Source organism: Pinus tabuliformis, chromosome 2_2 (assembly GCF_031772625.1).
Source record: "Pinus tabuliformis cultivar Carrire ecotype Pingquan chromosome 2_2, CPIR1, whole genome shotgun sequence".
Taxonomy (NCBI): Eukaryota; Viridiplantae; Streptophyta; class Pinopsida; order Pinales; family Pinaceae; genus Pinus; species Pinus tabuliformis.
This window is the reverse complement of record NC_142300.1, coordinates 1,053,498,591-1,053,515,160: the sequence shown is the minus strand read 5'-3', so window position 1 is coordinate 1,053,515,160 and position 16,570 is coordinate 1,053,498,591.

Here is a 16,570-nt window from a genome sequence, read left to right as displayed (position 1 = left end):
TTGCACTTTTCATCATTGGATTCCGCCTTTTCAGGTTTCTCCTTTGAACTTTTGTCTGTTTTATTCTTCTTCTTTCCTTTCTTCTTCCCACCAGATTTTGATTTGGCTATAGATGACTCTACAACGTGAATATCGGTGGAAATTTCTGCAGAAGAATCTCCTGTTGGGGAATCAGGCAGGGTTATGATAAGGGAAGAATTCTTGAAAGACTTCTTCTTACTTTTAGTGTTAACCGTGCCAATCATACCATCGGCGGCATGAGATCCCGAAGGAGCTGTAGTGATTTGATTTTGCTTGGGAAGATCGGGGATTTTTTTGTGTAACGTACCCGACTGAGTATAGACCAAGTCAAGGTATTGTGCCTAAGCAATGACTTGCTCCTCAGTAACAACTCCTTCTTTAGCAACATCTTCAGTGATCTTTGGCAATAAAGATTTTACAAACCACTCAGCCAAGATCTGATCCGGAATAAATACCTTCACTAAACGTCGTCGACATCTCCACTTATGAATATGATCTAAAATGTAAGTGAATGTCGACTGTTTTAGCGAAGTTAACAATTTCGTGCCATTGTCATATCGGACTGGCAACTGAAAATGAGTCAAAAACGAGGTAGCTAACTGACTAAAATTATAAAAAGTGCCTCGCGGTAACTCAATGTACCACTTGGCCGTGAGACCAATTAGAGTGCGCTGGAAAAGTCTAAGACGGATCGAATCATCTGAAATGGAGTTAGACGCACACCAGAGGTGGTAAGTCATCACATGGTTCGACGGGTCCTCTCCTGATTTACCTTCGAACTTGGGAATGTCACTGGGCAACTTATTCGACAGTGGCGGCCAAAACGGAAGATAATTAATGGGATCGTTCGTTAGGCGCAACAAGTCAAGTAAGTCCAAAGTTGCGATAAACGGTAACATCCGATTAGGATCCCTAAAACTCTGGGTCATAAGACCAGCCCCAGGAGGAGGATATCCAGGATAACTAGGAATAGGAATGGAGTTCGGGATATTGTATCCTCCCGGAAAACTAGGATTAACCGGACCGTACAAGGGTTGTTGAGGTTGTTGATAAGTGTACCCAGGATATGGTTGATACTGATAGACTGGCTGATGGACAGCAAGACCGAATTGGTACTGTCCCTGGTACGGTTGATAGGTGAATTGTGGTTGACTTGTGACAACCGTACTTAAACCAGGTTGTCCTACAAGCATCTGAACCGAAGTTTGAATCGTAGATCCAGATGGTGGTAAAGATGTCTGAGGAGTAGATACAGGAACAGTAGAAACCGAAGCTGTCGATACTCCAGAAGTAAGTGGGGTAGATTGAATAGATGTTGCGGCAGTTGTAGCAGTCGTTTGAGGCGGAGTACGAGGTGTACTAGGCCCAGGCTGAGAAACTACCGAAGGTACAGAAGTTTGAATGTTAGACTAGACTAGTTGCTGGGGTGAACCAGAAACTAAGGGCTGCCCAGTTTGAGATGACATCTGTACACTTGGCTGCATCACCTATTGGGTTTGTGATGGATCCCACACTATACTCATTCCGGGGTACTGACCCATAACAGGTTGAGAATACTGAGGACCATAACCGGGTTGAGGGTAGGATTGATAATTGAAAGGTACATTTCCCGTTCCTTGAACATACGTTTGACCTTGGGGTGGTTGGAAACCTTGGTTCGAGTACTGACCTTGGGGTTGATACCCTTGAGGCACATATTGATACTGGGGTTGACCTTGAGGTATAAATTGATACTGGGTTGACCTTGGGGTACATATTGAGTCTGGGGTTGACTTTGAGGAACGTATTGTCCCATAGGTATGTATTGTCCTTGAGGTTGCCCCCCAGATGCAAATTTTGTACCTTGAGGTTGCCCCCCGGGCGTTAATTGAGGCTGCCCCCCAGGCGGAAACTGGCCACCTTGAGGTTGAGGAATGGGAATAGAACCTGACATCATAAGAATGTCTTCTACGCTCAACGGCTTAGTACCATTGTTTCCAGTTAATAACCCTTGCTCAATGGGTTGAGGAGATGCTCCCGAAAAAGTACCAGAAAGTGACTGATACCCGGAGGGAACAGAAGGACCGCCGTACAACAAAGATTCGGGCGATTGAGTAAACATGGATGACTGTCCTGCCATATTGACGGGAGTATAAAAACCTCTAGGTGTTGGGTGATAAGGAGCACGAGGTGGTGAAAACCTTAACCCTGAGTTTTCTAAAAAAATAGTCAAAGAAAGATACCAAGAACTACTCCTAGGTGGACTGTAAAAAATTGATTCACGCTCCCTTAATTCAATAACAGGTTGATTTTCAAGGATAGGGATGCCTACTTCTTCTTTTGGAGCAAATTCTTCAATAGCAATAAGTCCAGAAGGAAGATCTTGGGTGATTACTCTTTCTACCCTAGGTGAACCAGGACCACTAGAAGTTGGAGAAACAAACCCCGATGTCGGAGTAGCAGCAAATTCACTTTCAGGTTCAGATATTTCGGGTTCTTCACCTATATCACTAGTAGATGAAAAGCTACCAGCAATTTCGGAGACAGACACTAACTGTGGATTATAATCTGCTACTAACAGTTGAAAATCAGGATGTACTATCAAAGAAGATTCTCCTTCCTCATGTGACCCAACTCTACTGTCTCTAGGAGTTACGAGGACTTTCAGGCCTTCAAGTTGACTCGGTACTTCCTCAGGAGGTTGGCCCCGAAGTCTACGGGACTTCCTCAGTAACTCAGCCACGTTTACAAACTCAGGAGACTGACCCCGAAGTCTACGGGACTGTCTTGGTAATTCAGCCACAGTTAAAGATTTTTAACTACTTCACACGCAAACAAAGTAAAATCTCAATGAAAAGCACCTAAAGTATGTAAAGAACCAAACAAATTTGAATCACACGCCTAAAGAATCTAGGAGATCAAACACACACAAACAATAACTTTCCAGACTTAAAACACTAGTTGGTGATGAAATCCAACATCGCAGAGTTCAATACAGAAATGGCGGTTGGAACAGTTACCCCGGCAACCTACTTAATGAATAGACAGGCACAAGTTCCTCCACTTAACCATCTCGAGTGAAGTGAACCCCCCATAAAATCCAAGTGAGTCTAGCCGACGTCTGTTCCAGGTACAGTGGGATCTTCCCACCACTGTCACCATAGGAAGAGTCCTAAAGAATATGGCCACTAAGGTTACCAACTGAGACAAATACACCTGGGGGAACAGTCTACGATCCGATACGCACGCAAGGGTAGAGTAGCAAGCTCAATCCCCTTGAAGGCTCCTTGACATAATCCAAGGTTTACCAACAAGTGACCCCAGGCTCCTCGACAATGGTTAATCCGAGGTTTACCGTTTTTAATACATGAATATCTGGCATCGTTCCCAATGCGGAAGGATTGATTCCCACACTGGTTCGGACATGATCTCGTGCTTCTCCTTTAAGAGGAGCTTTCCCAGAGCATAAATGCAACAATTAGATTTCTTCCCTACCACAAGATACAGCTACTTGTTTGTTTTTACTGTCTTGGAGAGTTAATTACTCTCCTACTCCAAGACACTAGTCTAAGCTAAGTTGGTGTATCAGAGCCCTAGAAATAAAAATGTTGCTAGGTGAATTTTACTTTAAGCGTTAATTTTAGTGGTTTTTGTTTAAGTCCAAAGGTGCGGAGATGAAACTCGTGGTATGAAGACTCGACTCAAAATCACTAAAAATTCACCTAAGATGATCTAGACAATCTTTTTCTCTTCGATGAACTTCTAAACTAAGAAAGAGTTTGAGAATGCAAATACTTTGTAAACACAAATATTTCTTAATTAAACAAATTAAAAGAAGAGCTTTTCCTTTCCAAAGCACTCAAAACGAAACAACTAGTTATTTCACAAAAATTTCCTTTTTCGTTTCAAAGCACTCAAACACTACAAAACAAACTTTTTTTTCAAAAGAGATTTTTATATTTTTTAATAAAACATTCAAAACTATGAAAATTACTAACTTTGAGATCTACAAACTATAAAAACCTATTTGAAGTCAAAGCCTACTAAAAGTCTTTTTTAAGGATGTTTTACTTAGCTAGATGCAAGCTAAGGACTAATTTATGTAGAATCACAAATCAGTCAAGAACAACCAATTTCGTTTTCTTTTTGAAAATGAAAATCCAAACTCTTAAACACAAGCTTTTCGAAGTTTTGTAAAGAGAAAACTCAAAGCGGATTCCTCAAAAAAGGGGAGATTTCATCAATGGTCAGACTCATAAGAAGGCTGGTAGACACTAAGGTGATCTGAAGTCCCTACAGCTTCTAAGCTTAGAGCCACTACACAACCACAATGAAAAACAAACCCAACAAGCAAAACTCCTAGGAATTTCACCTAAAACCCTAACACTAACGAAATCAATCCAAGGAAAGCTTCTGACAAGTTATATGCAGGTTTGGGCAGTGGATAACAATTTCTAAACAAAAACTAAGCTGACTAACAGAGGAAATCTTAGGGTTTTCAAAATTTTGACAGGGTCAGAAGGCCCACAGTTGGCACAGGTGCGGTCCCGCTCTGTGCTAAAAGCCAAGCTGCGGGTAGGTGCACTGTGTCAAATGGCTAGGGTGCGGTCCTCTCCCAAGGCTATGAAAAATGAAAAATAACCCTAGATCTACAAACTCTACCCAATTTTACAAACAACAAGCCAAAAACAGAAACAAAAATAGAGTTTCTCAGGTCAAAGTAAAACGAGGAAAACAATCAAGTCCCCAATGTAGTTGCCATTTTGTCACACGGAATAAGTCGATCTTGCGGACAAGATAGACCTTTCTAGAATCTAAAGAAGACCTACCAGACCTATCTGACAAGCAAACCAACCAGACACTATCTTTCTCTAAATATGCTTTGATAAACAATAGCAAACAAGTGTTTTTAGGGCCTACCTTAGGTCCAATGCAAGCTTGTGGATGCCCTCGCTCCTTCGATCCAAATGAGCTCCTTTTTGCGAATCTGCACACACAAGCAAGGCAAACAAATTAAATAGCACCTGAAAAGCCAATTGCATAAAACATATTTAACATGAAATTCAAGGAGTCCATGAAACAAATAACATAAGATACTTGTTGAGAAAAATGAGTTTGATTGTATTAATTCAAAAGAAGAAGAACTTTACAACCTTTGCCTTGATGTTGTACAAACTCCTCCCAGGGTCCAGCAAGAAGTCTCCTCTACTTTGACAAGTTTCACTCACTCCCCAATGAAGCCAAAAAGATGTGTGATCTCTCCTCTTAAGCTCAACTAGGAAGTCTTGATTTCACCAGCATTTACCCTAAAAAATGTTCAGCTTCTAACCTCCCCAGCAACCAGCCCAATGCCTGTATTTATAGTGCAATGGAGGTAGGTTACTAGGTCCTCTTTCAAAGGGATAAAGCCCTCCTTCAAAGGGATAGCTCCTCTCATCAAGGGATTAGCTCCTTCTCTTTTGGGATGCATGAACCACCTCACAGCAAACAATCCACGTCAAAATTCCTTCTAGAAACCTCTAGAATTAACCCAAAGTGAGTTTTTTAAGATAAAACTTGCACCTTTTGACTTTCACAGGGGTCCGCACCTACACCGTTAGGGACAGAGCCGGCAGGTCCGCAGCTTTTGTACACAGAAGGTGCAGGACCGCAGGTAACCATGAGAAAAAGTGCGGAACCAGAGTTACATTGATTTTTAATGTCTTTCTCTCATTTCCAAAGCTTGATTTGAAGAGCTGAGGTCTGAGACTTGCTTAGGAGGACAGTACAAGTGATGATAGACCCATACTGACTGCAAATAATCATGGTGACGATATTTTTGTGTAACACTTTGTAAAAAGATCAATTTTTCGTCTTCATCCCAAGTTATAAATTCCTCATTCGATTTTTTTTCACTAATATCCTTTCCTTTCACAGGAAACCTCAACAATTTTGTGATGGTTTCCTCGAACACTTCTAAGAAACTATGTCCATCTGTAGGATGAACAATAATTTCAAGTTGTTGAATCATAATGATTAGATAAAATAATAATTACATCAAGGTTGAAATGAAAACCTCGCAATGCAGCTCTGAGTAAACCAATATTTCACATATTATTTTCTGAGCTATCTAATTATCCATTCATCTCTAATTAATTCTAAGGGAATTCATTTCAATGTTCTATATGTGGGTGTCACAAATTTGTGCTAAAATAATGAAAACCTCGTTATGGTGTTCAATAGCCATTCTAAATCCCTAAACTTTATAGGTTACTATTAATGTACTACAGTAAGGATTTGGAAATATTACATGTTTCCTAGAGACTGGAATGGTAGGATTCTACATTTTCTCTCATCTCGAACTAAGGATGGAAAGGTAATTCTTTTGACTGTACCAATCCAATAAGGAGCACAAAATGTATAAAAACGAGAATTAATAAATAAATAACCTCAATTATGGTGAATATTTGCTAGTTAATTTTCACAACACATCGCATTTACACCATGTTACAGTTTTTGGAATTAAATTAATGTCAGTGTGTTATTGAGTGGGTAAAATTGTGGGTCGGGTTCTTTCCACATTTTATTATAGCAGTGTTCCTTCCAGATACCATGGCCCAAACTTCTTTGATCAGATAGTCCACATGCACATCGCACTCCTAGTAGCATAGGATTTTAAAATGCAGTTTCACTTCGATGACATCCAATGGCCAGGATCACTTTGATCTAAAGGCCTAACAATGTATCGCACCCCAACTACCGTGGGCGCTAAAATAGAATTGCATACCTGATGAAATCCAAGGACCCTGGTTAATCACAAACAACGGCCACTGTCGCCCATTAAACTCCAACCTGCTCAATGGTTAACATTGCCTAAAATAACACTGCTTTTTCACACCCGAACAAATCTAATGATACACAATCGTTTTGGATCAACGACCCTGGTTTTTCCACATAGCATGTCACATGGAACTTCTACCTCATCATTGATGTCATGTGTATATTAATTTATTTAATTTTTTAAAATTTATTATCCATAATATATAAATATTGTGTGTGTGTGTGTGTTTATTTTAAATTTCGTTGATATACCCCACCTCGGTGTATGTCCCCATTGATTTAATGGTCATGATATCTCATCAAAATTGATGGCTCACAACGATTTGGAGCCCGCTCTCCCTGTGACGTCAACAAGGAGGAGGGGGTGCACTTTGAGTTCCACCACAAAGTTTTGCCACTTCAATCTAATGATGGAGTTTTTACTTTCCAAGATCCATGATTCTCACATATTAGGAAATGGGGCGATACCCGTGTTGGGTCTCTAAAATGTCATCCATTTCACCCTCTTTTATTTTACTTTCCTTCAGTATTTACCATATTCCATAGCTCCACTATCCTACAATAATACCATTTTCATGTTCATATATGGATTTATAGTTTCCAAAGAATTTATAGTATTTTAATTTCATTTATGATTAAATATTAGAAAATTAACATGTATTCACTTATATCTATAAGTTGGAAAGTCGTATTTGGCTTCTAAGTCTCAAATTTGAATTTCCTCTTCAAAGTTTGAATATTTGAGGAATATTTGAGCTCATTGATAAAGCACATTTCATGGAGGGAAATAATGGAAGTTTTCATAAGTGTCTCCTATCAAATATTTTAGAGATTTGTGAGAGAATATGAAGAGATGTTACTTGCTAGACATTAACACGTGGTTGTAACCACATGAGATATCTGTGGATATAGAAGAGATATGTGGATCTATGAGAGCTTTGTGGATCTATAAGAGATATGTGGATCTATGAGAGATTTGTGGATCTACATTTATTAATTAGTTATCTTAGTTCTTGTATAAGTAGGAGTGCCTTCTCCATTCAAAGGTGTGTTAAGTTTTGGAATGTTAAGGATTGGTTATGCTTATACTTGATGTTATGAATACTATTGAAGTTCACTTTATTGAATACAATTATTTTATATCCTTATGCCTTCATGATTAGATCTCGTGTTTGACCAATAGCTTCCTAAAATTTCCACCTCTCGTGCCCTTCAAGAAGGCCACCTGATGAGTACATGTATTTTAATGTTTCATTTTTTGCAAGATAAACTAGTTTCTTTTATGCTCATTTTTTGCAAGTTTTATTTCAAGCATCTTGATTAGATGCTCCATTTTCTATTCACTATACTTACGCTATTTTATGCTCATTCCATTTATGTTTGTTTGCAAATCAAGCGCTTGAGAAAAAAGCAAAAATAACCAAAAACATTTATTTTATTGCCCTTTAAGTTGCTTTGTGTCAGATTCATAGATAATTTGATAGTTATTATTAGCTCTAATTTAATATGCACATATCAGTAATCTCAATGGGCTTTATGCACTTTGATTCCAGTTATTTGCTTCTCACTTTAGAATAAAGTTTTAGTGCTTTCCTAGAATAAAGTTTGGTTGATTTCTATAAATTAGATTTGCTTTTAATTTCAATAGATTAAATTGGCTTCCAAGTCCAATAGATTAGATTTGTTTTCAAGTTCAATAGATCAAATTTCAAAGTTCGATAGACTAGATTCGTTTCCAAGTCCAATAGAATAGGATTTGTCTTTATGTTCAATGGAATAGAATTTCAAAATCTTTCATAATATAGAATTAGAATAGCTTGTTTCAATTCAACACCTTACCTTACAAGTTCTGAATTTAATGCTTTAATAGGTATAGTCTTTGAGAAAATGTGTGTTCTCATTTATATCTTTCCATTAATAGGTTCCATTTTAATCCTTTGATCATTTCCATAGGTTAATTTCCATTTTGATTGAGAGTTAATTCCTGGCATATATTGTGCAAGTGTACTTCATAGGTATACAAATTTGGATTGATAATTCAATGATAAGTAATTTAACCAATAATTGAATTACCCAACAACCCCCAAAACATCATCGAAGGGGGCGAAGGCTGCAATCACACCTTCACTTCCTCCCCAAAACTTTGCCCTCTCACAGAAATTCCACTGTAAAATATCGACAATTTGATTTTGTGAACATATAGGAATTATCCACATGGATCATGTTGTCCATTATATTCATCCTTCTGAATTTTTTAATCCATGAAATCCTAGCACCTCTTTTACCAAAATTCACCTGTTGTTCTGGTTCCGCAAAGTTCTACCCCAAGTCTTTTTGTTTTGCAACTAATTCCCTTTGTATCCAGAAGTTTTCTATCTAGCGTATAGCATATCCGGTGAAACAAGACAAAGTCAACTAAGCCAGCTTGAACTCATTAAGACACCCAGATTTCCACCCTAGTTTTCAAAACCAAATATCAAGCCCTTCGCAAAGTGGTTTTGGCACAACTCCTTTGGAACTCGATATCAAATAAGACAAAGCCACATCAACATAGTGGTGAAGAATAACCCACCCATCAGATCGCTCCACGCAGTTAATCGGCCCCCTATTTCACACCTGATATATATTTTCCACCATTGATTTAAACTATTGGCCATGTTTCATGCCTTTCAAGTAAGATGCATTTTATTGGAACTGCGAGAGAGGAAAATGATTTTGGACCCCCTCTCCCTCCTCGCTAATGTAACGGATCTCGTTCCCCACCAACCTTTGAGATGTGTCATGAAACCTCTTTTGTCGATCCTTGTGGTTAGAGCATTAGCATGGACTACAGCGTCCACTACAAATCAATCAAGATAATCATGATAGCCATTAGAAAAGCCTCTACAACAACCAATCACGTAATTCTTTTTTTTAATTATTTTCTAATATCTAACAAATATTGAAATTAAATCACTTTCCACCAAAAAAAACATGTCAAATCAATACTCATTAAACCAATAACAAATTAGAAATGAAATTTTCCTTTAAATATAAATATATTTTTTAGTTTACAAAAAATGAATTAATAATCATATTGAAAAAACTTTGGTTATAGTTAAAAAAAATGACACATTAATAAACCCACAAGTGTCTTTGACTACTAAGCAAAATCTATAATCCCTAATGAAATTCGGGACTAGTAATGGATACACATGTTTGAAATTCTAAAATAAAGGGATGAGGAATTATAAAGATGTGGAAGTAAAATATTTACATAAAGTTTGTCCACTCGAATGCCCTAAAGTTTGTCCACTCATAGGCTTTTGGTCATAAATGGAAAGGAAAATGTTGTTTAAAAGGATGGAGTAACTTGCATAAAAATACCCTACAAATGGAAGGAATATATTGTTTAATGAGGAAGCATAATGGAAAAAATTGTTTAATGGGGAGCAGCTTGCAAAAATTACCAACAAAACTTTCTTATAGATGCCACAACTTTATAGGATTTTGTTCTCAAAATGAAACAACTTTAAGTAGTCATTTATCCCGATTTGAACTCAATATTAAACGAATTTCAACTCTATTACACAAGGAACGTTTAAACATGTTTTTCTTAATTTAAAGGTGATAAAAGCAATATGCTAAAAAGAATCAACCTAATCTACATAAAATTTGAGGAAGATCAAATTAGATATTGAAATATAATACAACTAAACGTATAGTTATATTCGTTAGAAAATTTTATATGATAATTATCCTATTCATATGCAAAAAGTTGTCTATAGATTTGTGTATCATTTTAATCATTAATGTGTTTTTTAACGATTAAATCAAGTTTATTTTTTATAAATGGCAATGGGTTTGTTCAATTTTATTTATTTATTTTATTTTTATTTTTTTAAATGGTATTGAAAGTAAATTATGTTTTTATGGAATTTAAGATCAAGTTATTAAGTATAAGCATGTCACATAGTGAGTATGTGAACTTAGGTAAGGAAAGAAACAATATTTTGTTTTAGCTATTTGAGTTATATAATTGACAGTTTGTGAGTACTTTTAAATTTTTTAAAAGTTAGTATAAGTCATATTTATAATGCTTTAAAATTATTTCTTGTTTGTGTTATCTTACATTAGTTGTGAGGTTTTGTCCATGATATCATACAATTTTCAACAGACAATGGCTTTATGTCAATAGGGGTAGACATAAGGGAGTAATGTTTCATAATAACATAATAGTAAATTGGTTGAGGTGTTATTTTAGGTTGGTTGAGGATTTTTTCATGATATCATATAAGTTTCACCATATCATGATCCTTTTGTAAATGGGGTTGTCACAGGGAGTGATGTCTCCTACTTGCATAATGGTTGATTGGTTGTGGGGTGAGTATGGTTGCTTGATTCTTTCTCATAATTTGTGAGATGTGTTATGTGGGTGTGTATGTGTGAAACAACAATAAAACTTGTTTATCTTATGGCATATTGGAATAGATTTTATGATTAAAATCTACTCTCTTCTTGTGTGTTCTACCAAATTTCTTGTGACGGTTGGTCCACAACAACATGCAAATTCCAACATACTGTGTTCCTTATGTCAATAGGGGAGTCAATAAGAGAGTGGTATCTCCTACTAAGATAATGGTTGATTTCTTACAAGCTAAGTATGTTTGTTTGTCTAATCTTCCCCTCCTCCTCTATGAGATGTGTTGAATGGGTGTCGATGTGTGAAACAACAGTTGAATATGCCTATATTTTGGTGTCTTGGAATTGCTTCTATGACCATAAAATATCCTCTCATCTTGTGTGTTATCCCACATTGGTTGTGAGGGCTTGTCCGCGATAACATATCATGATGCTTATGCTAGTGGGATCAACCATGAGGGAGCGGTGTATCATATTAAGGTAATGGTTGATTAACTTGGTGTTAATATTCTTTTTTGTTCGGGTTTTCCATTCTCCTCCATAAGACATGTTTTGTGGGTTCCTGTGTATGAATTATAAATCATGTGTATCTTGTGATGCCTAGAAATTGATACTATGATTATCAAATCTCCTCTTTTTCTAGAAAATATATCATTTGTGGTATTTGAACATGGGTATACACCATGACAACTCAAGACATTTATTGTTTTGCCTCATCTATATTAACATAATTTTTTGTTAGCCTTAATTAAATCATAAAAGTGGGGTTTAGTTCACCTCGGTTTGCATGAGTAATGTTAAACCTAATTCATATGTTCAACCACTCCTTTAGGATGTTTATATTGCTAGTATAAATTAATCAATAAACCTATAATTTTAAAATATTTAACTTAGATACAACATGTGGTTAGATTTTTATCTCTTTAAATGTATATATAAGTAGTGTTTTATAATATATCACAAATTAAACCATACATTACTTGTAGTAGTCAACTCCTTGTAAATAGTTACAACTTTAATTATTATGTGTATAAGTAAGTTAGCTTACCATCATTGTAATCATCACTTCTTCTTCTTTTGTAAGCTTGGTGGTACCTTTCTATTAATTTTTGGAAATAAAGAAGGTTACATCCATATGTCTGAGAGTTAGATGGCCTCAACCTACCCAGAGGGAAACCAAGTCTTTTGGCCACCAAACCACAAAATATGTCATCCATAAGCAAAAAATAATAAGTTTGTCCAGTCATGCTATATAAACCTAAGAGTCTTTATACTTCCTATTTTCTAAATAACTATAAACATAACTAGTAATAAGTCTAAAACTATGGGACTGAAACATTCAAAATGTAAAAACACAGATGCACTGTCACTACTCATCATCAATTGAATCCACTGGAGTAGGGTCCTTCATAATGGAACCTGGAAGCTTCGTGTGGGGTATGCAAGGGATATGTTGCTCAATTCGGCTCAGTCAACCACTTTGTTGTTGCAATTGGAACTGAATTTTTTTCAATTCTTTGGTATAATCTAACTGCCCCCGGGGGACTACATGCATGTCAGGAGGAAATTGTTCTAGAGCTTTCGGAAAAATGCTCTCCATCATCTAGTACAGGCGTATTGTCTGCTCATATTTGGTTACTCTTCCACAAGCATGGTCTAGATCTGGGGCCACTTCTTGCCACTTATCCATTTCCAAATCAAAGTCCTCCACAGTCTGTCGAATTTCATTTTCCCATTCTGCAATCAGCTACATAACCAGGTTGGAGCTACTGACATGGTAAGCTTGGTTCGCTTCTTCAATTATGTGAGAGGTTGCCTTGCGCCCTCGAGCCACCCCACTAGAAGAGTTGGGTTGGCTTCTCAGTGACGAGGATGCCTTTCTCTGCTTTCCTTGTCCTTGACCTCCACTGCCATTATTCCTTGTACCATTTTCTTGATCCATTATGTTGTTGTTTCTTGACGAATATTGTTCTTTTCCCAACTCCAAATTTCCACGAGCACAGGGTCACAATTTGGGTGCTTGATGCTACCAAAGGTCGCGCCCACACTACAGACCTGCTTCAAATTTAGACGAAACCAGCCAAGTAAGGAACCCACTCCACATATTGCGACTAATTGGATGTCAACACAGGATTATAGTACCATTGTTTGCAATTTCCTTCCTCTACCCATTGTAGAGCTTGAGTGAACTGGTCATGCCAATCATTTCCAGGGCCACAGTATTGTAACAGCACTTTACACCAGTTATTAACTTCACCAGCCAAACATTATAACAGGAATTGAAAGGGGATTCAAGCCATCCACGACACTGAGCCCATAGCCCACAAAACCCCTTCTTACATGACTCCATACAGAATGCCCGGGCTATGGGAATCAAAACCCCATACATAAAGATCGGATTCATATGCTCAGCATCAAGCCATACCCATTGCCAAAACCAGAGTTGATTTATGTCTAAACAGAGGTTCCCAACCCAGGATATTTTGGTCCACATGACCAGACTGACCCAAAAACTGGCCAATAAGGATCCTCCACCTTTCCCCTCTACCACCAAAGGGTATATCTGGAGTTCCCTAAACCCCTAGCTCGACTACAAGCTCTCTCTATGTTGAGGTAATTTGGATCCACACCTAATTATCCACAGACCAACCCCCTTTCAGCTTTTCCAAACCCTCTTGAGGGGAGTTTCCACATTCACAACTCTTTACCACCTCGGTCATGCTTGCACCCATGCGAGATAGGCATATCCCATACTCTATAGACAGGGGATGAGCAGGAAAATAGACATTGACCAAACTAGGAACCCAGCAAGGCCATGCCTCTAGCACTTTTAGTGCCTGTCACCTGATAGCCCAGACACATACAAATCCTCGACCAGACGTTGAATTGACTGCTCCATGCTAAAAAAATTTGTTGAATTAAGACTGAAAACATACCAGGAATCGCTGCCAAAAACTGAAGATGATAGTGACCTCTAGCTGCCTAGAATCCCCCTCACACACCAGTTCCACGAGATCGTAAGTGTACAAGCTACCTTACTCAACAAGCCTAACAGAATATTTCCCACTCCAAGTGTCCTTAAAACTTTGTCACCTTTGGGCATTAAACACCACATGCTTTTCGCCACCACTCCAAGTGATGCATGCATGCAAAGGGTGGTCGTGACGATATTTAAGATATGCATTAATCTCTGGGCCCAAAAAATCCCACTAGGGTCAGCTCACACCCTGATCAGGGACATTGTAGCCATCACTTTGAATTAATAAATGAGATATATTTTATAATATATGTGATTCCTCCACTAAATGTGCCTCACACATTTTACCACTCCCTTTCATTCTCCCATAGCTAATTTATGTGCCAAACAAAACCTTTATAAAAATTGGACCTTAGTTAGTAATGAAAAATTCATCAATCTACCCGTAGTTTTTGGTAAGTTGGCATAATATATATTCATATTCACTATAAAATTGCAAATTGTTAAAGGTTAGACTGTCCCAGGTTAGCTTGCCACCCAATGTCCAAAACAAAATATAGCTTTCTTTTGATTTCATGTCTATGAGCAAGCCTACTACTCTATATAGAATCTAACTTAACAATCCTATGATATATTGCAAGAACAACTCGTGTGAATGAGTTCTCCTCGACTTGAGACTCATTAAGGTCACTCTTTCTTACATGTAATTTCACATTTGCACATTGTAAATGACATTGATTTCAGAACCCTTGTCATTTCGAAAAAATAATTTAATATATTTTCAAGTAGATGTAAAATGAATGATTTAAATTAATGTATTTTTAATTAATATTAAAAATACTATAATTTAAATATTTTATTATTTAAACTTATGTTAAAAGGCTATTAATTATTTTAATTTAAAAATTATTGAAAAATATTTTAAATTGATCATTTCGTATATATTAAATATTAATTTTATATTTGTAATAATAAGAGTGTTTGAAAATACTGAATTTATCTTTTAGGTACAATTTAATTAATGATGTTTATGCATTTTTCTCTCCAATGGGGTGAGAGGCCAAGTGTTGGAAGAGCTTTGCGGTGGTGTTGGAAGAGTTTTGGGTGGGGAGAGGAGGCAGGTCAGCTGCCACACCACCAACTATATATGACATTATAGTGTGGGCATGCCATGGTATGCCCTCCCCTGTTGTGGGCTTATATGGGCCTGACCCAGGTTCGGAAGAATTATTTAGCCAAGCAAATCCCACAGCTACTGGCCCTTTCGGCAACAGCCTACAAAGCGTGGACTGAGGTCTCACCCGAGGTAGCAAGGGAGGGTGCTAAAACCAGGTTTCCGCACCCTTGGGATGTCTAGATGTGGTTGGTAGGCTTCGCGCCCCGTTCTGCAGCTTCGCGCTGTGCTGTATTCGTGTAAATCCGGAACACCTCTTACCGTCTATTAATGCGCAGTCTACAGATCTAATCTAGAGGAGGAAGTATTGCAACCCGGATCTACTTTAAAGTGGTATTTAAGCAAACATTTATCACATTTATTTAGTTCACATACTAAGATTTAAACCCAGATTCACAAGTATTCAATAAGAAATGTGCATAAAACAATCTTATTAACCATAAAAAATGCGAGATTCACGATAATTCAGAGATCACAAATAATTCTTAGAATGAACTTATCTTTATTTCCACTTATCACCCGTACAACCAGATCCGCCCTGCGCACTCAGCTGCAGGGGTCCACGCACACAGTTGCGGACTCTTCCAGGCCTCTTCGCACACAGCTGTAGATCCTCTATCTTCTACCCAAACCCTCGACTTGAACTTACAGACGCTTTCAGAATTATTTTCTCAAAACCCCATTACATATCAAATTCCAAACTCATACAAAAAAAACTTAGCTACTCTACCCATAGAGCCTTGCTCTATTTTTACCTTTCCATGGACTGTGATCCATGGGCGGGCCAACTCATCTTTCATTTCTTTACATTATGTTTTAGTAGACTACCCTTTGTCTTTAACTTATTACCGTTTGCGCTACATGCTCCTCGCAGAACCTTTACCCTCGCTTTACCCAAAATTGCAGGTTTTATGCCCCATGACCATTGCACGGGGCTTTTGCTTCCCAACACTCCCCCAACACAATCATTGTGACTCGTCCTGAGTCACTCAGCTGGTGCGGGAATCTTTGCGCGGAGGTCAGTCAGCAACTTCTGCATGTCGCCAGTCTCTGCAACAAATTCGGCTGTGAGCCTCTGTACCTTTTCCAAGTGAGCTGTTGAGGCATCCTTATCACTTGCAGCTGCTTGCTCCGTCGCACATACTGCCTGCATCTATGTTACCTTGCCTTCAATGGTTGTAGATACACTAAACACTTCA